The following is a 23661-nucleotide window of genomic DNA, read 5'->3' as shown; positions in this document are numbered from 1 at the left end:
CTTCTGCATCTTGTCATGTTCCTGCGCAGATCCATCCTTGTCGGGTCCAGAGCTTGTCGGCGAAGCCCCCTGCTTGTCGCTGGATGCATCTGCCGTGGTTGCTGGCTCATCATCTGCCTCCCTCTCCGCCACTAACGTAGCACTAACCACTTGATTGGTTGCCGCTATATACAGCAGCAACTTTTCTTGTGGCTTAGGTGCGACAAGTGTTGGAGTGGAGGACAGGTATTTCTTCAAGTCCTGCAGCGCAGCCTCCGCCTCCGGAGTCCATTTCATTGGACCTGCCTTTTTCAATATTTTGAAAAATGGCAGGGCGCGCTCAGCAGATCTAGAGATAAACCTGTTGAGAGCAGCCACGCAACCGGCAAGCCTTCGTACATCCTTGACGCGCTTTGGTGCTTCAATCTGCTCAATGGCCTTGATCTTGTCGGGATTGGCTTCAATTCCCCGCTGAGACACAAAGAACCCGAGAAGCTTGCCGGAAGGGACTCCAAACACGCACTTCTCGGGGTTAAGCTTGAGGTTGATCTTGCGCAGATTTGCAAATGTTTCGTCTAAATCTTGAATCAGGGTCGTCCTGTCCTTGCTTTTGACCACTATGTCATCCATGTAGGCTTCCACATTTCTGTGCATCTGCGGCTCAAAAGCGTGGTGGACTACCCTTGCGAATGTTGAACCAGCATTCTTCAAACCAAAAGGCATCCGTACGAAGCAGTACGTGCCACACGGGGTGATGAATGCGGTTTTCTCCTCATCCTCTTCTGCCATGAAGATCTGATGGTATCCTGAGTATGCATCAAGAAACGAAAGCAAGTTACATCCGGCCGTGGAGTCGACAATCTGATCGATGCGCGGCAAGGGAAATAGGTCTTTGGGACAAGCTTTATTGACATCAGTGAAGTCGATACAAAGCCTCCATTTTCCGTTAGCCTTGCGCACAACTACAGGATTGGCCAACCACGTAGGATGGAGCACTCCTCTGACAAGGCCTGCTGCTTCCAACTTCTTGATTTCTTCTGCGATGAATTCTTGGCGCTCCACTGCCTGTTTCCTGACTTTTTGCTTGACGGGCCGCGCATGAGGACAGACAGCAAGGTGGTGCTCAATTACTTTCCTGGGAACATCGGGGATGTCAGACGGTTGCCATGCAAACACGCTGACATTCACCCGCAGGAAAGCAACGAGCGCGCTTTCCTATTTGGGGTCAAGAGTGGCACTGATGGTGAAGGTACCACCAGTGTCGTCCTCCTTGGCAGACACCTTCTTGGTCTTAGGTGGAGCTGCCATTGCCTTCTTACACTTGCCGGTGGAGCTCGATGGTGCGTCCTCGACGGTAGTGCAGCACTCCGAAGAGGTGCGCTTGCCGGAGTGGGCATCAGAACTCTTGCCGGACTTGGTATTCTTCTTCGCCCCGGGAGCTTCAGTGGCAAGTGATTGGCGATCTGATGCGGCTGCTGCTTCCCGGTAGATCTTGTCGGTGCAGATAAGAACATCCTTCTTGTCGCCATGGACAAAGATGACACTTATTGGGCCTGGCATCTTCAGTATATTGTATGCATAGTGAGAGGCTGCCATGAACTTGGCGAGTGCTGGACGGCCAAGTATCCCATTGTAAGGCAATGGAAAGTCAGCAACGTCAAAAGTGACCCTCTCAGTCCTGAAGTTCAACTCGCTGCCAAATGTTACCGGCAACGTGATCTTTCCCTTTGTCTTGCTCCTTCCCGGATTGATTCCTTGGAACGTACCGGTCTCTTCGAGCTCGCTATCAGGGATCTGGAGTTTCTGGAGCACCGCGGAGGAGATCAGGTTCAAGCCGGCCCCGCCGTCAACTAACATCTTAGTGACCTTGAGGTTGCGGATAGTTGGTGAAACCAACATCGGCAAGCACCCGACCGCGGTTATGCGATCAGGGTGGTCCTCAATATCAAAGATGATAGGCGTGCTGGACCATTTCAGAGGCTTGCGTGACTCGACGGGTGGTTCTGCTGCATTAACTTCCCGCACCCACTGCTTGAGCTGGCGGTGCGAAGTATGCAGAGAAGCACCGCCGTCAACGCACAGGACCTCTGTGGCTTTCTGGAACTCCTGCTCATCAGTCTCCTCATCATCCATGTCCTCATCGTCGTCGTCATCTTCATCCTTGTCGCGGCCGCGAGGAGGTCTGTCTCCTTGCCGCTGCTTGGCCTTGCCGCGGCGTCCTCCTCGGCCGGGACGTTTCTTGCCGGATCTTCCAGCACCTTCCTCGGCCTTCTCCTTGTCGCGCCGCTCGTATTCAGCTTTTTGTTGCTCAACAAGCTGCTCGACTTTCTTGCAGCTCTGGAGATCGTGGCCCTTGGTGCGGTGGATCTTGCAATACTGCTTGTTGGTGCCGTCCTGCTTGTCGGCGACCGCCACAGCCTCTGCGGTAATCTCCTTGCCGGAGTCACCAGCTTTGGCCTTCTTGGCGCCACCACCGTTGCCGGACTGCTCAACAACCAGCACCTCTTTGCCTTTCTTCTTCCTGTTATTTCGCCGCCGGTTCTTCCTTGCCGGGGCTGCATCCTCACTGTCAGATCCTCCTGCTCCTATGTTCTCTCCGGGGATTCTCCTTCCTTCCTCAGCACGTGCACACTTGTCGGCCAAGGCATATAGCTCACTGACATCTCTGATCTTGCACATCGTCATTTCCTCCCGCATCCTGCGGTTTCGCACGTTCTGATGGAACGCGCTGATCACCGCGGCAGGGTGGACGTCTGGGATGTTGTGTTGTACGCTGCTGAATCTCTGAATGTACTTGCGCAGGGGCTCTCCTTCCTTCTGGGCGAGCAGATGAAGGTCACTCTCTTGGCCATGAGGCTTGTGGCCGCCTGTGAAGGCGCCGACAAACTGATGGCATAGATCGGCCCAAGAGGATATGGAGTTGTCCGGCAAGTGCATGAGCCAGGATCTGACGTTGGGCTTGAGCACCAGCGGGAAGTAGTTGGCAAGGATCTTGTCGTCCCGTCCCCCGGCAGCCTGCACCGCAATGGTGTAGATGTTGAGGAACTCCGACGGATGCGTCTTGCCGTCGTACTTCTCCGGTAAGTCTGGCTTGAAGTTCTTCGTGTTGGGCCACTGGACTTGCCACAGCTCACGAGTGAACGCAGGGCAACCTACCGCGTACGGCAAGTCGCCTGGTTCCCCTGGCGCATGCATGTCGACAGAGGGCCCAGCGCGCTTGTCGGATTGATGTCGCGCTTCTCTTTGGCGCTCGATGCGAGTACGAGCGTCTTCTTGCTGTCGATCGTGAAGAACTTGGCGCTGATCGCGACGAGCTCGTGGATCTGATGACGCAGTGGAGTCGCTGTCGAGGTGGATCCTACGAGTCGGCGATCTTGGCCTTCGGGGCGGAGAGTGCATGGTGGTTGCACCTCCACCAGTTTCATCGCCACCGGCTCGCGTCTGGCAACCCTGCCGCGGCAGCGACGCGCTCGGCTGCCGTGGAGTGTCACCGTTGGCGTAGCCGATGAGACTCTGAATGGTGGCCCTCCATTCGTCGATCTTGTCCGACGTCGGAGGGTAATCCAGGAGCAGTTGAGCTCGCGCCAAGGCTTTTGCCGGAGTGGTGGGTGGCAGTGGCGGACGGCGCGAGGAGCGGGATGTGCTCGGACTTCTAACTATGTTAGAAGGAGCATTATCCCGTTCGGGCGACCGTGTCTCGCTCGTGCTGGTACGCTGGCGTGCATGCTGGTCTTGAGCGCCCCGGGATCCACCAGCTTGATCTTGGCCCAACAAATGTATGGTACTGCGGGTACCATGACGCTGTCGGTCCTGCGCCTCCTGAGATGGGCGCGGAACAAGCGCGGACGTCGAGGTCTGCGCCGCCTTGCCCTTGGACCTGGCAGCGTCGTGAGCTTCCTCGTCGACGTTCGTCCTTCCGCCGGCGTCTACCCCACCACCCGTTTGCTCCGGTGGTGGTGGGATCGACGCGGACGGAACAGCTGCCTCCGAAGCCTTCTTCTTCGGTGGCATGTTGATGAAGGAAAATGAAGATCTAGCTCGTGTGAACGCCGGATCAGGTTCACGCAATCTCGACGCCCCCTACCTGGCGTGCCAAAGATGTCGGGGAAACTGGTCCACGAACACCTATGGGGCCGGCGGACCGAGCCCCTTTCGGTTCGGCGGGGGGCAGAGGTCGCACGAAGAGCGGATCGAGGCGAAGCACACGAGCAGTTTACCCAGCTTCGGAGCTCTCCGGAGAGATAATACTCCTACTGTTGCTTGTCTGATTCTATTATGTTCTTGCTCGAGAGCGGGCTAAGTGTTTCTCTGGTTTCCGAATGAGTCCAACCCCCTCTACGTTGCGCATGGGCCTCCTTTTATATGCTCAAGGGGTCACCGACAGGTGGCAACGTAAACAAGGGTACAAATGTAAAAAGAGAGGTGGTTGGTACAGTTACTTGTACAGTGCACCCTACCTAACCCTGACGGCAGGGGACAAGGGCATTAAATGCCCGTCTGCGTCGCCCAAACAGTGCAGAAAAGTACCGTCAGGGACGCCACCGCTCGCCACGATGGAGATCTTGTCAGCTTTGCATGCCACCGCGCACCGCTGGCTGCACAGCCTCCCGCCACGCGCGCCTGGAAAGGCCCCCAGAGCGACACGTTGGTGGATGCGCTGGAGCGTGGGCACAGAGTGGCCGCCTGCCGCGGCAAGCGCCTTGCCGCAGCCGTTGTCTTGTCGGGTCCGGAAACTTGTCGCTCACCGGGCCCTGATATGCCTTGGTTGGTCTTCCCGGCAAGCTCCTCTTGCCGGGGCCTTGTCGCCTTGCCGGGACGCGTGGCGCGTCGCGGCAAGTTCCTTGGGATGCCTTGGTTGGCCTTCCCGGCAAGCTCCTCTTGCCGGGGCCTTGTCTCCTGAGCTTAAATACTTTGTTCTTGAATGGCTCCAAGGGAACCACGGAGGACCTTGGCGGTCGCCCGGCAAGCCTTGCCGCGGGGCGCTGCAACTGCCCGTGCACAAGTTCGGGATACTAGGGTACCCCTATTCTAGTACACCGACACCCACCCCTAAACCCGAGCCCACCGACGATCTCCACATCTCACCAGTAACTTGGTGATCCAATCCATTCATCTTGTTCGGCGCCCCAAGATCTCTCTACTCATGTGTTCTGTGATGGATTCCTCTCTTGGATCTACCATTGGCTTGGATTTCTCCAAGGGTAGAGTTCTTAAAGATGACATCTACAAGGCTTCTAGCATCACCGTTCATCCTATGGAAGATAGAGGTGCTTTCACCCTGGTCGTCTCCTTCAATAGACATGATTTTACGCTCACAGAAGACTCCGTGGCCGCAACTCTTGAATCCACGTTGGGAGGATCCACCATTGATCTATGGGTTTCATATATTGTAGACAAGGTATTCATCTTTAATGTTTCATGCAAGGATGTTGGTTTTCACATTGTTGATACTAGATCTTACTCCGGTCCACAATTCAAATGCTACTTTCATTTATGGGGTAACGGGGGTCCAAATTGGTTTAGAGAGTTCAAACTTTGGAAGAAAGAATGTGATGTTGAATGGATTCTGGCCAACCCCTCCAAGCGGAGGGCAGCTTTGGGTCTTTTAGCTATGCATAATCCTCCTACTAATTCAGCTTTTAAGTCTAGATAAATCCTCAGAAAAAGCTTTCTTTTGCTATGTTTCAAAATTATGATGTTTGCAAAGGGTATAGATATCAGGCAACGGAGGCGTGCATTGCTGCCAGTGAGAGTGTTGGTTATGAGACCTTTGAGAGGGAACATGTGGTCATTCGTCCACCTCTGCCCACTGATCTTAATTGGACTGTAACCTCACCACCGATCATCTTTGGCACTGTGAGCTCATCGGTGATCCAGCATTGCATCGCTTCAAGGGGTATTGCCTCGGATCGTGCGCCGGCTTGTTCGGGCGGGATTTATGGATATTGAATTTCAACTACTCTGGGACCAACTTTGAACAACCCATCTACCCCTTCTACAGTGCCAAGCCCATCTGAGGCTCATCTTCTTTTGATCAAACTAGTTGACCAGTTGCGCCAAATGGCGCAGAGACCCACTGAAGTCATGTTGTCGATGCAAATAGTTTCATTTTGCAAGGACCAACGCCTAATGGCACATTGACCCATTGAATACATGTTCACATTAAGAAAAACAATCATATTTTAGTTGATTTAGTTGTGGGCAAACACATATGATAACAAGTTTAACCCCTTTAATAAAATAAAATAAAAATGAAAAAAATGTAGGCTTGTTGTCTACAATGAGATATACCACATTTTAATTTGGCAGTATAAAATCGCACTGAAGACCATGTCACATTGAAAAAATGTGTATTTTCAAGTAATCTCTTGTACTTCCGTTACTTTGAAAATGACGTAAGGCTCAACTCACACATCATTAGTTAAGCTCATCGAGACTGAATTCCCTGACTGGCCTTTAATACATCAACTCTGCTTCTACTTCTGTTCTTTCAACATGGACTTAAAATTTTGTACACACTGTTGGCACTTTTCAAAGAAGCTAGCATGTGAAAACTAGCAGCACCAGTACAGTTGAAAAGGCCATCTAGTTACTGAACTGGTCGTGCATGTACACAATACAGAAGCACTCAATGTTCAATGCCATACACACCCCAAATGTTTCCTCTTCTTCCGCTTCTAATGTGCCCTTATCGATCAAGATAGATATTGCAGCCGAGAACTAGTGCCACAACCTCGTCCATCCATGAGATCTATCGAGCATTTTCTCCAACAAATTAAGCAAAGTTTACCCAGAATCAACCTGTATGTCTCTCCCCTCTCCTGCAACTCGCACAACAATAAGTATAACAATCAGTATATATGGACACAGCTGCATGAGGGCACATCAAGGAACAACAGAAAAACACATCAATCAGGATGCTTGTTCAGTATACACACCTTCGCAAACATTATCTTCTCCTTTTCATATTTGATTTCTAGCACATAATAAGCACCATTATCCGTATTTCAAACTCGTGGTTGTTAATTTTGCATCATGTGTGGTAATCTGGATTAAGAAAAAGCTCTGAATCCTTTCCTGATAATCTTAGTGTTATCATGGTCTTCCCTGCCAAAGAATAATTGTTGAAAATAAGAAACATAAGAAGTTTTATATGCTAATGATAATATGCTGCAGAAACACAAAAACCGAAAAAATAACCAGAGATGAGATGAACCAAAAAATCAAGCTTATAGTACAAATACCAACTACAAACGCCTTGTCCCAACTTATAAGGAAATTATTTCATCAAGCATATAGTACAAAAACCAAATACTCTGTAGAAGCATATAGATAGAAATGCTCAATGGCAATGGGCATATCTGCAGGCTGCAGCGGAGCCACAACCTGGAACATAGATGGGGAAAGTCTTTAAGGCAAAGCAAATATTTGACTAATCAACCCAGAAACTCTGCACATTCCACTTTTTTGGAGTAAACATGGTGATGGCACAAGACTGCAAGGCAACAAATTGAAAATTTAACATCTCTATGTGATTTGAGGCGGTTCAAACAGAACCTACATATGTTATACATAGGTAGCCATATGGAGCTGTAAACCAAGACAAAGGCCACCCTAGGCAGAACTTCAAATAGTGACAAAGGAACATCTCGTAATCAGGAGCATTCTATGACTATTCCAAAATAGAAGGCACCTCAGGAAGCGTGTAATCAATTATTCTAGCTTGAAAACTAAATAGTAAATAAGGTACTATTTTTTCCATGAAAAATAGGCATTGCCATATTAGATTTTTGAAATCCTTCACTTAAAAATGCCGTAGTCAACTGCCCATGTTATTGATGTATATGTAGTTAGTCAAATGATTTTAAGAGAATAGGCAAACGACAAGAAACCAAAGCAGACCCCCACTTCTTAAAAAGAGCTCCAATAAACTTAAATTGCCATCCTATTAATTAGTCTATACAGATGAGAAACTTATTCACGGGTTTGTCCCTCCAGAAAACAACTTTAACTCTCACAAAAAATATTTTGACCAGTTCTACAAAAAATACATTCGTATGCATGGGTTTAACTCTCAAAAAACAGCTCTAACTCTCGTAAAATAGGTTTATCACAAAACTTATGCACGGGTTTGTCCTCAAGAAAATTTCCATTATCACCCATCCAACATGCTAGATTACTCACATTTCATATCGCTTCCATTGACCATCCACCCCGATCATGTCGAGAAGCTCAGTAACTTCCAGAGGTTGATCCTCGGGGTGTCTGCATCTAATGTAGATAGTGATAAGGATGATATCCTAAGCGAATGTTCCGTGGATGAAATTGATGAAGCAACGAGCCCTAGTGTTCCAGTCAAGCAGCCAGTCCAAGAAGAAAAGCCTGTCATAGTGAAAATGGATAATAAAGGCTCTCAACCAGGTCTAAAGCTTTGCTGATTTTTTTAAGTGGCTCATGTTCCTCCTATGAGTTTTCTACAGTCAACACTATCAACTTATGTTCTTGATAAGTAGGAATGGTCAATGGAACATACATAACTTTGCTGCAGTTTGAAGGAAAATGACTTATAAATGGCCTATGTATAATATGCAATTCTACGAATCACTTCATGTTTGGGGTATGAAATTGTGAAACAGAGCAAATGAACAAACAAAGATAGATAGCCATGTTTTTTCCAAGTTATATGATGTACCAAGCAATTAATGTATAGAGGGGAATTGTGTTTATGAAAAAAAGCAAGATGTGAATATGTGATGTTATTTTAGCTTAACTTTGGTCTCAAGTATACTTTATGTCCAAAGTTGTTTTGTCTATATTGGCCGGCATGCCATACTTTTTATCTTTATCCTGACAGCTCAGTAGCTCCAAAGTGTCATGCTGGAGAAGCTATATGCAAATTGAAAATAAAAGCAAGTCTAATAGAAATATAATGTATTTAAAGTTAAAAGATCGGGAATTCTGAAAAAAGTACAGCTAGTAGAAATATCTAGAAACTGTGCTATTTTGTAGTCTGATTGTATGCTAGACTGCTAGTGCTATATCGGAGATGCTAGATATTATTAATATTGTTATGTGCATTTCGAAATTACAATGTTTTTGTTCCATTCAGGCATTGAACTGCTCTTATTAATTTCCTATAGAGTTCGGCATTGACAAGTCAATATTCATAAAACCCAAAATGGCCCACCTAACAGTTCTTATGTTGAAGTTGTGGAATAAGGATCATATAGCCCAGGCTTCTGATATCCTCTAAAGGAAACTTACCAAATAAACAGACTTGCCAAATATAATTTATGCACTGGCCCTATCCGTAGGAAAAATAAACAACATTCATCTAATTGGATCTTAAGTAAACATGGCTGCATATTTGCATATAATCTAATTGAATTTTAAGGAGGACGACAAATGCATGTGGGTGGCCACGACGCCCATGTTTCCATGGTGTTCAGTGCTACCAAGAAGAAAACTAACAAAACTGGAAAGTAGCCGAATCTGGGCCGTGAGGGAGGTTGAGGATGAAATCTTCGATGCATGCCAGAGAGCAGTGGGGGTAAGACAATGCTTATGTTTATAGAAAATGTGCACTCCTTTAAATGCATGTATAGCCCTTTTTAGGGGAATAAAGGGTACTTTTTAAAGTGCCACAGGAAAGCAGTAAAAAATGGAGCCAACTCATAAGTACATTTATGGGCAGAAACATAGATGCATAGATGGAACACATAAGGAATGCATCTATCAAGTACATGGAAACCCAGATCACTGCCAAACATGAAGAAACATTAATAAACAGGTAGAGAAGTGTTGTACAAGGCTTTAACTACCCCATGGAGTATCCAGCTACATAGGAACGGTATTGGAATTCAGAAATTGTATAAGATGTACCATACCACCAGTGAAATGCTAGGTCACTTACATTGCTTGGATTTGGATGTGCACAACATCATTCAGCAGAGATTTTTCCGCACAATATACTTGTCAGCTAAGAATCTTGAAAATGGAGATCCGATCCCATAACCTAGCAAATCATCAAACAAAATCAGGAAGGAAAATATTGGAGAAATCAAAGGATAATTATACTGATCAAACCTAAGGAATTTTGTGACCGGCGAGGACGAAAATACCTATAGACATCACCAACGCCAACCCTGGCTACTGCAGTCGGTGGCGCAACATCTCTTTCCAACCAAACCAACATGTGAAACAAGAATGAAATTATATGTAAATGGGAGCTGAATTAGGTAGGAGGAACTCACGTGGGGAGGTGCATCCAGAAGGGATGAGGGTGAGATCCTGGTCCTTCTTCCATGCGTCTTAGTGGGGAGACAATGACGGACCTGTCCAGCACTCTCCCACCGGCATCCGCCGCCCCACTGCTTCTGCCCGCCTGCACCAGGCTCACCTCGAGCAGGCCGCCACCATGGAGCCTAAGCGACGGGATGTGGTTCTGGGAGGAGGAGAAATGGGAAGGGGAGTTGGGCTTGATGATCGGAGGGATGTGCGCTGTGGCAGGGGTGTGGAGAGGAGGAAGGAGAGGTGCGGCGGCTCTGACGACGAGGAGGAAGGAGGGAGGAAGGAGAGGTGCGGCGGCTCTGACGACGAGGAGGAAGGAGGGAGGAAGGAGAGGTGCGGCGGCTTTCGCGGCTGTTGTGGTGATTGGGGAAGGGTTTGCCAGCAGCACAGGGGCGATGCTTCACAGGAGGGACCCAACGCGCGGCGCTCGCACGTTTCATTGTCAGCAGTGCGTTGGCCACACGAACCCAACAACGATTCAACATACCGCAACTGACCACTGGCCCCGCCTCTCAACACGGGCCCAGCATCAGTGGCCTTGTAAAACTAAACGAAAGGCACCGGACGTCCTGGAGAAACAATGCGTGAGTGGACGCGGCAGTGCGTGGAGGTCAGCCTCGGCACGACGCGCACAGGAACCGAACAACTCTCTCCAACCCCGACATAATTGAAGTGACATGGATTGCAGGAAGCCCACCAACCGACGTGTATGACCATCAACAATCTGGCCCACCCATCAATAGGAAGACGCGGGTGTGCATGCGTCGGCTCACCCCCTTTATTGCATGCATCACACCGCCCCACGCTTGTTTGCCCATACGCTCACACGGAGAAACATTTGCACAGACATAACATGGAGGAAAACAACAGAAAGTCGCTTACACGTGGGACCAACGGCCATCTTGGCCCACTCGTCATTGCATGGAAGGGTAGCGGTGGGTGTAGACGTGCCATTCTAGCCGGCTGCCGAGCTAGAGGCGCGCGCTAGCCCGCGACGCCCGATTTGACACACGCACGCGGCGTGCAAGGAGAGGCTGCCCGCGATCCAAAACTAACTGACCAGCCAATAGCGCAGGAGGCCGAGACTACAGGTCATCGCCCCAACGAACTCACCGCGTGGTCAAAACGGGACAGATGAATTTCCATCGAGCATCCAACGGTCAGGAGCAAAAAATGCCCTCGTTGACTAGGATAGAACGACCAGCAAGGATGCAAATCGGGGGAGCCTTCTCCATGCGAGTTGGCTAGCCTCATTATTGTTTTAAATGATTAATCACATGGTTGATGAAATTGTTACGTGTCAGATTTGTTTCAAGAGAGGACATTTTTCTTCTTCGTGCATGTCAACTTTAAAGTGCTTGGGATGCTCTCGGGTTAGTCATAACAGGATAGACTATGCCCATTTTGCTAAGCGTTCGGGTTTGGTTTGGAAACCAAAATCTGTTAATGCTTGAGTTTCCGAGGCTCAAGCTACAGGGAACGGGAATATCTCGCTATCAGGATATTTAGAAAACTTGGACTCCTCAATTTTGATTGCTCCGACCACATCGTCCAATTCCATCCACCTTGGCCCCAGGACTCCTCCTGGCTCGCCTCCGGCGACTCTGCTGCCTCCTCCTGAGCCACCATCGCTTGCAATGGCAAACTTTCCTCTTGACCCACTGCAATATGTCTCAGATGGACATCATATGATCGATGGTGGGGATGCAAGGTGGCCGCGCACTTTTGTGACGCTGCACGGCCCCATAGTGCGTCGCCATGAGGACTACATGCTTGCTGAAGTGATGCCGGTGTCCCCTGCAAATGAGATCCGAGCTGCTAGAGAGCAAGTTGCAGATTGGCTTGAAGAGCATGGTTATCAGGTTCGTTCTGTACAACCATTGATCAATGCAGTGGGTTTGTTTCATGTTAGAGACCCGATAGTTTGTTTCTCCCTTCTCCAACTCCCCCTCAAGATCTTGGCAATGATCGGTTCATCCATTTTATGAAGCATGATGAGGGTGAGGGTTTTAGAGGGGCCCAAGGTTTTTGTCAGGGGCTGATAATGATGCCGGGCATCCCTTTGGATCTTTGGAACACTAATAATATAAGGGCTGTCGTGAATAATTTTGGTAAATTCCACCACTGGAACAGTCAAGATCCTTATCTACTCAGATCCCTGGGTTTTGCTTCTTTTCTAGAGGATGCTCTGGTTCCTCGGGATGTTGTCTTCAATGACTATGCTGCTTGGGGAGGGGCCAGAGTTTCTTGGACTACTCCTATCTACATCCTTGGTGCAAATTTTGCTGAACAAATGCCACAGGATGAAGATTGGATGCCAATCAATGGAAACCCGCATCCTTTGCCACATGTGCCTTTCCCCGATCCCCCTCAGTTCATACTGCCACCATACCCTGCTTTGGGTTGGAATGATGTTCCTCCACCCCCACCAGAACAGCCTGACATGGGAGATAACAATTGGGGCAATGCTGTTTGGGGAGGTGATGAAGTTCCTCATGAAGATGTGGAGGCAGAGCAACAATCTATGGTGCTGGATCTTTCTGATAATCATTCTGTGTCTGTTGAACAACAACACACTCAGCCAAATTTTGTGCTTGTTAATGATGTGGAACAGCTAGGTGTGCCCAAAGGCCAACCTGCAGTTGAGGAGCCCAATCAAGTTCAGAACCAAGTGGTCCATCTTGGTAATGCCCCAATCTACAACCCTGATGAGTGGGCTTTGGTAGTTTATCAGCCAGCAGTGCCTGTTATGGATATAGTTCCTCTTGTGGATAGTACTCCTTTGGTTGATGTTACTATGATGTCTGCTTCTAATAGCTCTTCTTGCAAGGTTTTTATGGGCCTGAATTGTCGGATTTGGGTTCCGCAAACCCTTTAGAGGTTCGAACTCTGGGGTGTGTGCAGAGATCTCAACCTACCCAGCCTGCTACTCGCAAAACCTCATAGCCTAGCGCGTCGAGCTCGAAGGGAAAGAAAGACACATCAGTTTACCCAGGTTCGGGCCACCTTGCGGTGTAAAACCCTACTCCTGCTTTGTGGTGGATTGCCTCGAGGGGCTGAGGATAAACTAGTATAGTGGTTGAACAGCCTCAGGAGGTGAGGTGTTCTTGAGCTCGGGTGAGCTGGTGAGGGTGGAATGGATTCCATGGATCCGGTCCCCTTCTATGGTGGTGGCTAGATCCTATTTATAGTGGCGTTGGTCCTCTTCCCAAATGTTGGCGCGAAGGGATCCCACAACAGCCAGATTTAAAGGGAGACAACAAGTACATCCTATCCTGACTAAAGTGGTCTTCGCCTGCAAAAGCCTCTGGTCGTGACGCTGTGGTGGGCTCGGTGATGGCCTTCGTCCTACCGTCTTGGCGGTCTTGGTCTTGTTGCATCGAAATGGAAACCTTTGTCTGATTCCTCAGGACTCCGTGCATGTTGCTTGCCTCCTTTGCACCAAAGAGGAAACTGGTACACTGCACCCGCTGGCGCCCACCTGGCCTTGGTCGTCATGGATCACGTCAGCTGAGCCTCGTGAGGTGCATCTTGCATAGAAATCTCCGCTCGTCGGGAGCCAACCTGAGGAGGCTGATCCCCTTGGAGGTCTTGGTGTATTTCGCCCCGCAAGGCTTGGCCCCTCGTGAGGGTATTGAGTTGTTGATGCTGAAGCTGGGCCGTACCAGGCCGTCGATGGAGCCATGTAGTGGGCCGAAGGAAGGCAAGTCTGGGTACCCCCGTATCCAGAACGCTGATAGTAGCCCTCGGGCCCAAGGCGCGCTCGGATTTGGCTTCTAGGCAAAGCCAAAGGGTAAGTGCGGAGTGTCGCGGGCCCTAACCGCCTGCGGCCTTGGACGATGCGTGGTGATTAATGGGATGTCGGCGTCTCCACTTCCCCATGCTGCCTTGAAATCCGCCCGACTTGGCGGCCGCCCGTTGCCAGAGCAGTCCGCCCCTGTAGATTGTTGTGCTTGGCCTTGGTCTCCTTCCTCCCCTGGCTCACAATTCTCCTCGTAGACCCAGCGTCAGCATCGTTCCCCCTCTCCTCCTTGCTTCCGCCATGGCCTCACAGCAGAGGAAGACGAAAGGAGGTCGCACGCCCCAGCAGGACCCCCGCCGGCCTTGGAGCCTGCTCTCGAGCGGTTGAAGGTGATCAATCAGGAGGGGCTGGACAAGGTTCGCCCCACTCTTGCTGCCAATTCCAATGAGTGGAAGGAAATAAACACCCGGCCCGCGTCTTGGCTCGCCGATGAAATGAGCACCACCGAGATTCCCATTCATCTTCATGCCCTCTTCGCGGGCCTGATCCCCCCTTTCTCTCCTTTCTTCAACGCCATAATCTCGCACTACCAGATCCACCTGCTGCACCTGGATCCCCGCTCCATCCTCCTCCTTGCCGTCTTCTCTTTCCTCTGTGAAGCCATGGTTGGCATTGCTCCTTCTGTAGCCCTGTTTCACCATTTCTTCTTGCTCCGTCTGGTAGATGGCCTCCAGCGCTCAGGGTGCCTGGCCTTCGAAGTTGTTGCGGCGACGACTGGCTCGGGAATCGACTTCGAGCTATCGCCAAACGCGAAGGGGTTCCGGAAGCAGTGGTTGTTTGTAGATGCTGGCATGCGCAACCCCCTGCTTGTGACCCCTCGAGCGGTGCCCAGCTCCGGCTGGGGCATGTGAAGCTTGTTGACCGTTGGCTTGCCCGTGTCTCAAAGCGGCTGGCCGGGCTGCAGAAGCTTGGGGTGACGGCACCAATGGTGGTGCAGGAATTCGTCCAGTGGCGCATCGCCCCACTCCAACACCATTCCCGCCTGATGTGGGCCTTCATCAGCATCGAGGACTCCATGATGCTCCAAGCGCCGGCGCTTCCTTCCAAGACACTGAGCAAGGTGCTCGAGCTTCTGACGTGCGACTCCAAACCTGCCGAGCTTCAAGGAAAGGGCTGCCTCCTTTACCAATGATCGAACAAGGTGGCCTTCATGGAGCAGATGCCCCTTTTTGACGAGTGCGGTTTACGCCCGGCGGTCCTTTAAGGGCCTCGCGAGAATATTATCCTCGTGGCTCCCTTGCTTCTTGACCCCGTGGCATGCACCCCAAGTGTGGAGGCAGCGGGCTTACGCCACCAGGTTCTGCCGAGGCGACCTCCGGAGATCCTACGCCATCAGGTACTCCGGAGGCCACGGCTCTTGAGGACCCGAGAGGGGCCACCGCAGGGCCGGCGCGACCCGGTGCTCACGAGGCAGCCACCTTCGGGGCTCAAGGAAACGTCTCCGAGGCGGTTGATGAAGGGGAGGTGCCCCTGGTACTCCTGAGGTTGCCGTCCAGGGAGCCCCGCTGAGCGCTCCCGCTACTGGGGACCATCCCTCGAAGCCCGGTCGGCTTCGCCTGAATCTTGAAGCACTCCGCAAGAGGAAGGGGTCTCCGAGCTGCAATGGTGAGGCCCACCGGCCGCTGAAGGAGTGGAAGTACATAGCTGTGGACGAGTAAGTATGTCATTCTATCGACTTCCTGTGCGCCATGCTTTTTCCTGACCAAGGCCTCGCAGGGTCCCTATGGTGGTGAAGCCTCAGGAGAGGCGTCCTCCGGGAGCTTCTGGCTCAATCCCGACGCCCAGCTCCCCACGCCTGGTTCCCACGTGAGGCATGGGGCCAGCTCCGGCAGCCAATGCGTTTCCAGTGGGCTTCGGGCTTGAGCTTCCTGCCTCCTCCTTCCGCAACCTAGCCTAGGGAGCAGAGGGTGTGCCGACGGCCCCTCCTCTCATCACTGTTGGCGATCAGGCGCCCCTTGGGCCATCTTCGTCTTCAGGCTGCGAAACTTCATCAGCTAGCCCCCAGCCGGAGGTAGGCGAGACATTCCGTGCCCCTCGGCAGCTCCCAGGGCCGGAGACGGTCTTGACCGCGCGTTGGAGTTCATGTGCGAGCACAGTGCTGTCCGCTTCGAGCTCTTTGGCGAGGCGATGCGCGCGATGATCTGGCTTGGTGGAGAGCTTGCCAACATCGACACCCGCCTCGAGGCAGAGGACCGCCGGTTGGCGCGTGAATTGCACGAGCTGAAAGTCGCCATCAACCTCGAGCAGCTTCAGCACGATCGGGCCGACGCACATGCTGCGGATTCCCTTGAAACTTCTCGCGAGGCTTGCGCCCACGCCCTGGAGGAGGCCAATGCCGCCGACCGCCATCGTGAGGAAGCCGAGGAGCGGGAGCAGGAGTTTCTGACTTCAAACACCGCCCGTGAGCTAGAGATCGAGGTGCGGTGGGCCCTCCTGGCCGCGTCCTCGGGCGAAGCGCCTCTCGTCGAAGTGGAGCTTATGAGATGCCAAGAAGACCTGGCGCTGGAGGCTATGGAGCATAGCCTGGCGTCGGAGCGGCTGGAAGTGAGGGAGTGCCATTCGGCTACGGCTGAGGATGCTGTCGCCGCCCAAGAAGCCTAGGTCCAGCTGGAAGTTGAGGAGAGGGTGGCGAAGGCATGCGCGGACCTGGATGATAAGCATCGCCTGGAGCTGGGGCAGGACCACCGCCCCGAAGGTGAAGCTGGAATCTGTTGAACAACGTGAGACGGCTGCCAAGGAAGCTCAGGTTTCTTCCGAGTGTGCCTTGGCCTCTGCCCGTGCAGAACTGTCTTCCCTTCAGTAGAGGGTCAAGGATATCGCATCCCTTGCAGAGAGAACTACGAACGAAGCGAATCACCGCCTAATACTGCAGCATGAGCACGCCTCGATGCTCCAGGACCTCAGAGTCAGAGCTAACCGCGCCTTGGGCACCATCTACGACGAGAGCGCTCCTCATCCGCACGAGAACGATTACGCCAGCCACCTCAACTGCTTCCCCAACATCATGACCCGCCTGGAGAATCGGGACATGAGGGCCCGCGAGCTTGTTGCAGAGAGGAGACAAGGTCTTCTTGGGCGTGCATTCTCACGTGTCTTCAGCCACGTTCTCAAACGCGATTCCCACTTCGACTTCAACGCTGTGTTAGCCCCTGTGCCTACGGTTATCCAGGACAACCTGGCCAGGTGAGTGGATGACCATGTGGACGCCCAGGTGGAAGAATTCGCTCCGGAGGACGACACGGTTGTGATTGCAGCCAGAGAAGATGGCGCAGCCAGCGATGATGAAGAGGATGATTGCAACGACACGAGCAGCGCGAGGAGTGCGGACGTTGGTGATGAAGAAGGCCCATCTAGCTAGGCCCGCATTTCTTTTGTTTTAACCTGTATGACAAAAACATGAATGCATCCTCGTGAGAGCATTTTGAAAGGGGGGCCCTTGCAATGTATGTGATTATGAAATGCTTTTGAAGTAGTGCCCGTGGTTCGACCCAGCAGGTCTGCAGTCCCAGGCAGGGTAGTTGCTATGACTTATCTTTGGCTCCGCGGGTCTCGAGTGAGCCCTGATGTTGCAGCGGCGCTTGTTCTCTCGAGGCGGGCCTTGCTTGCGAGGATCTGAGCCTCCCGAGGAGCCTGCTGACCTGTCCTGGAGTGCTTCACGACGGACCAACTGCCGGACCACGGCAAGGTGCACGCGTGGTGGACGCTGGCCCGGTGAGGGAGTCTTGGATTAGGGGGTCCTCGGACAGCCGGACTATATACTTTGGCCGGACTGATGGACTATGAAGATACAAGATTGAAGACTTCGTCCCGTGTCCGGATGGGACCCTTCTTTGCATGGCAGGCAATCTTGGATATTCGGATATGTAGATTTCTTTCTCTGTAATCGACTCTGTGTAACCCTAGCCCCCTCTGGTGTCTATATAAATCGGAGGGTTTAGTCCATAGGATAACAACAATCATAATCATAGGCTAGCTTCTAGGGTTTAGCCTCTACAATCTCGTGGTAGATCAACTCTTGTAATACTCATATCATCAAGATCAATCAAGCAGGAAGTAGGGTATTACCTCCATCAAGAGGGCCCGAACCTGGGTAAAACATCGTGTCCCCTGCCTCCTGTTACCATTAGCATTAGACGCACAGTTCGGGACCCCCTACCCGAGATCCGCCGGTTTTGACACCGACATTGGTGCTTTCATTGAGAGTTCCACTGTGCCATCGCGATAAGGCTTGATGACTCCCTCGATCATGTTGAAATGATGCAGTCCAGGGGGAGGTTTTCCTTCCCGGATAGATCTTCGTATTCGGCGGCTTCGTACTGCGGGCCAACACGCTTGGCCATCTAGAGCAGATTGATAGCTATGCCCCTGGCCATCAGGTGAGGTTTGGAAGCTTAAACTATACTGCCGACATCCGCGGAGACCTGATCTTCAATGGATTCGAGCCCGTGACAGGTGCACCGAACGGTCACGACGGGCATGACCTTGATCTGCTATCGGACAATATTCGGGAGATCGTGCCTGTGAGCGCACCGGGAATCAATCTGGAGCAGATCGTGCCTTTCGAGGGTGGGTGGATGGACCCCGCCACGGAAGCCGCACACTCATCAGCGTTGGAGCCGAACACTGATTCCGCCTCCTGTGAGAGTGGTGTCATCGGACCCTCGGACTCTTCTCCGGCCACAGGATCCGAACCGCGTGCGTCCGTGCCTATCGAATCTGATTGGGCACCGGTCATGGAGTTCATCACCACGGATATTTTTCAGCACTCACCCTTGGGTGACGTGCTAGACTCGTTAATGTCTCTTTCCTTGTCAGGAGATTTTTGGCCGAACTATGTTCGGCTTGGGTGGGGAGCGGATGACGAAGAAATTCGTCCCCCACCCACCACCCACTTCATAGCCACTTTCGGTGACTTAACCAACATGCTTGACTTCGACTCCGAAGACATCGACGGCATGGATGACGATGCAGGAGAAGAACAGGAACCACCGCCTATAGGGCGCTGGACAACCACCTCAACATATGATATCTATATGGTGGACACCCCTAAAGAAAACAATGGCGATGAGGCAACGGAAGATAACCCCTTGGGAAAGCAATCCAGACACCGGCGTCATTGGCGCCGCTCCAAGCCCCGCCATAACAAAAATAGTGATACCGGCACAAGAGACAACAATTCGGATAGTGTCGAAGATGAAGAAAATCCTGCCCAGCCAGACTTCGAGAAGGCCGAGCAAGAGGATGGGCAAGCTAGCCCTAAAGAACAGGCAACTGATGGAGAATCAGAGGACGAAAATTACATGCCTCTCTCCGAAGACGAAGTGAGCCTCGGCGACAAAGAGTTCATCGTGCCTGAGGATCCCGTCGAGCAGGAGCGCTTCAAACGCTGGCTTATAGCCACTGCAAAAAGCCTGAAGAAAAAGCAGCAACAACTTCAAGCTGATCAAGATCTGCTAACGGACAGATGGACCGAGGTCCTGGCTGCCGAGGAATACGGACTTGAGCGCCCTAGTAAAAGCTACCCAAAGCGCAGGCTGCTACCTCAACTCGAGGAGGAGGCTTTAAAACCCACGCTACCAGCGCATGATGCGGCTGACCGGCATCCATGGCTGGGACAAAGCAGCGTACCAGCCCGAAGTCCAGACCGCACCCCGTCGCCAATCAAATGATAATACCAAGGCCCGGGACTACACGAAGGACCCGCGAGATGTATTGGAAAACAAAGCAGGACAGTCAAGATCGATCTACGGATCACGGGGGCACGCCACAAGACGTGATGATGACCATCATGCTGGATACAATAAACCAAAGTCCGGCTGGGCCGAATACAATAGACCGGACTCATTTGAACTATGTCGGGATGTAGCCCGACATAGAGGCGCCGCACACCCCCTATGCTTCACTGATGAAGTTATGGATCACGAACTCCCAGAAGGGTTTAAATCCGTAAATATCGAATCATACGATGTCACAACAGACCCCGCGGTATGGATCGAAGATTTTCTTCTCCACATCCACATGGCCCGCGGTGATGACTTACATGCCATAAAGTACCTACCACTTAAGCTCAAAGAACCGGCTAGGCATTGGCTTAATAGCCTGCCAGCAAGCTCCATTGGCAGTTGGGAGGATCTGGAAGACGCATTTCTCGATAACTTCCAGGGCACTTACATGCAACCACCGGATGCTGATGACTTAAGTCACATAACCCAGTAGCCCAAAGAGTCAGCCAGGAAATTCTGGACTCGGTTCCTAACTAAAAAGAACCAAATTGTTGACTGTCCGGATGCCGAAGCCCTAGCGGCCTTCAAGCACAACATCCACGACGAATGGCTCGCCCGACACCTTGGCCAAGAGAAACCAAAGTCCATGGCAGCCCTCATGACACTCATGACCCGCTTCTACATGGGCGAGGACAGCTGGCTGGCTCGCAGAAACATCACACCCAAGAACTCAGGCGATTCAGACGCCAGGGATAGCAACGGCAAGCCGCGATGGAATAGACACAAGCGTCGTAATAATGGCGATAACACCGAAGACACGGCAGTCAATGCCGGATTCAGAGGCTTTAAATCCGGACAGCGGAAAAAGCCATTCAAAAGAAACAGTCCGGGCTCGTCCAGCTTGGACCGCATTCTCGATCGCTCGTGTCAAATTCATGGCACGCCCGACAAACCAGCCAACCACACAAACAGGGAATGCTAGGTGTTTAAACAGGCCGGCAAGTTGAATGCCGGGAACAAGGAAAAGGGGCTGCATAGCGACGACAATGAGGAGCCCCGACCGCCGAACACGGGAGGATAGAAGAAATTCCCTCCCCAGGTGAAAACGGTGAATATGATATACGCAACCCATATCCCCAAGCGGGAACGGAAGCCTGCACTAAGGGACGTTTATGCGATGGAGCCAGTCGCCCCAAAATTCAACCCATGGTCCTCTTGTCCGATCACTTTTGATCGCAGGGACCATCCTACCAGTATCCGTCATGGCGGTTCGGCCGCATTGGTCCTTGACCCCATCATCAACGGATTCCACCTCACACGAGTCCTCATGGATGGTGGCAGCAGCCTTAACCTGCTCTATCAGGATATAGTGTGCAAAATGGGCATCGACCCCGCAAGGATCAAGCCCACAAAAACAACCTTCAAGGGTGTCATACCCGGCGTGGAGGCTTGTTGTACAGGCTCAATCAAATTGGAAGTGGTCTTCGGATCTCTGGACAATTTCCGAAGCGAGGAGTTAATCTTCGACATCGTCCCCTTCCACAGTGGCTATCATCCACTGCTTGGACGAACCGCATTTGCTAAATTAAATGCGGTACCGCATTATGCATATCTCAAGCTCAAAATGCCGGGACCTCGCGGGGTTATTAGAGTTAATGGAAACACAGAGCGCTCGCTCCGCATGGAGGAGCACACTGCGGCCCTCGCAGCGGAAGTATAAAACATCCTTCTTAGGCAAACAGCCAATCCGGCGATCAAGAACCCGAATACCGTCAAACGAGTCCAGAGTACTCCACAACAGGATCACCCGGCACGTCCAGAGCTCGACTAGCAATCCGACCTCCGCCCTAGTCTGAGTCAAACAGTGAAATCTGTGCCGCGCGTACACAACTACACACTTAAAATACCCTGGGCATAGGCGGAGGCACGACCATAACGCGGTCCACAATGCGGTTCGACCGCCCCAGGACACTCGCATTTTTGCACCCCTTTTTTCTTTCAGGTCCCTATCTTCAGGAGGCTCTTCCGAAAGACAGGCTATCGTACACATAGCGGGTTGGACACACTAGGAGGACAAGAAGCTTTGGCGTACGAGGGAATCCTCAGGTGGTCTCTGATAACGATCGTTATACCTGTTTTACATACCTGCATACCGCCCGCTCCTGGTCAGGATGTGTCAAACAGTCCTATTCCTCTTATCGCACTACTTGTATATATACGCTTTGACGTATCATTTGAATAACAAGGGAAAATAGTATACAACGTCAGCTTGCTATTAAGTTTACTTGCCCATTTTTGTTTACTGCTCATTTATTATACCCGTGCATTTTGGCATGCAGTTTGCCAGGGGCTTCAGAACCCCATAACCTGGCAAGACAAGTCCGAACACTTTCGATGGTGCGGCACCCCGAACTTATAACACTATATGAATCAGCTCCGAATCATGTCTTGGGTCAATAGTTGGGTTTGCCCGGCTCCTATGTTTTGGTACCTTACATTCCGCTATATCAGCTAGGGTAGCGCAAGGAGAACTAATGCGATTGTGTCCCGGTTCTTCCGGACGAGCACCTCAGTAGAGAAAGCCGAAAACTAACTGTCATGATAAGGCAAGATCTAGTCGCTGTTCGAGAGGTCTCAAATCCTTAAAGATTTTTTCCTCTTCAGGCGAGGAATTGGCCTCGTCCGATTTAGGCGTGCATAGCGCCCTGAGTCCGGCTTTTCGGATACTAGGGGCTTCGCCAAAATTTAAAATTGTAGACTTCTATGGCTAAGTGAGGGTGATAAAGCCGTATAGTCCGATTGCCTCGTTCGTGGCGCTAAACACCTCCTTAAAAGGACCACAAACTTGGATAAAGAGTGTTTATACTTATCCCGAACACCCCAGTACTAGTTACATGGGGGCGGAAGCCGATGACTGGCCAACTCTCAAGATTTTTTTTAACGACCGTACAGAAGGTAATATTTTAAATTAACAAGCGCTACATAGCGCACATGAACTGGTTTTTCATAATATAGAATGACATAATCACATTCATTCAAATATCACATCCTTCGTACATTCATCCGCCTCAAGGAGGGAACCCTTAATGACATTGTCATAGTATTGCTCGGGGTGGCGATGCTCCTTGCCCTTCGGCGGCCCCTCTGTCACCAGCTTCTCGGCATCCATCTTCCCCCAGTGCACCTTCGCACGGGCCAAGGCCCTACGTGCACCCTCAATGCAGATGGACCACTTAACGACTTCAAGCCGCGGACAGGCATTCACCATCCACTTGACAAAGCCGAAGTAGCTGCTGGGCAATGGCTCGCCAGGCCACAAGCGGACTATGAAGTCCTTCATGGCCAGTTCGGCTGCCTTGTTGAAGTTCGACCAATTGCTTTAGCTGGTCACTCAAGGACATCAGATGTTCGACCCCAATATACTGGGACCAAAACAGCTTCTCTGTCGAGCTCCCCTCCTCAGCACGGTAGAACTCTGTGGCATCAGAGATGCTGCGCGGCAAATCTATGAATGCTCTTGGAGAGCTCCGAATTTGGGTAAGTAAAAGGAAAGTCTCCTTCACATGCTTGCTTTGCATAATGAAAGCCTTACCCGCAACTATCTTCTTGGCCGCCTCAATTTCCTGGAGGGCCTTCTGGGCTTCGGCCTTGGCATCTAGTGTGCTCTGACAGGCCTTCGCAAGCAACGACTCTTGCGTCTTGGAGTCACGCTCCAAGGACTCGAATTTTTTGACGAAGTCCTAAAGCTCTTGCTGGACCTCATCAACTCGTGCCTCTTGTTTTTCGCGCTTGGTGCGCTCCTTGGCCGCTTTGTTTTTGGCCTCGGACAGCGCCTTCTTAAGGGCCGCCACTTCGGTCGTGGCCCCT

General features: G+C 51.4%; 1 long non-coding RNA gene across 2 annotated transcripts; it reads right to left on the bottom strand.

Moving 5' to 3' along the window:
• Nucleotides 1-6375: 6375 nt before the first annotated feature.
• LOC123092171 (uncharacterized) lies at nucleotides 6376-10647 on the bottom strand. Of its 2 annotated transcripts, XR_006444372.1 has the most exons (6): nucleotides 10233-10647; nucleotides 10101-10154; nucleotides 9893-9994; nucleotides 8164-8361; nucleotides 6918-7086; nucleotides 6376-6800 (listed from the first exon to the last, which is right to left on the bottom strand). It is a non-coding gene; the product is annotated as an uncharacterized lncRNA (long non-coding RNA). The 2 variants fall into 2 exon arrangements; XR_006444371.1 differs by having other exon boundaries at nucleotides 10101-10646.
• Between the last annotated feature and the right edge of the window lie 13014 nt (nucleotides 10648-23661).

This window comes from Triticum aestivum, chromosome 4B (genome assembly GCF_018294505.1).
Source record: "Triticum aestivum cultivar Chinese Spring chromosome 4B, IWGSC CS RefSeq v2.1, whole genome shotgun sequence".
NCBI lineage: Eukaryota > Viridiplantae > Streptophyta > Magnoliopsida > Poales > Poaceae > Triticum > Triticum aestivum.
This window is presented reverse-complemented; position numbering and strand designations above follow the sequence as displayed.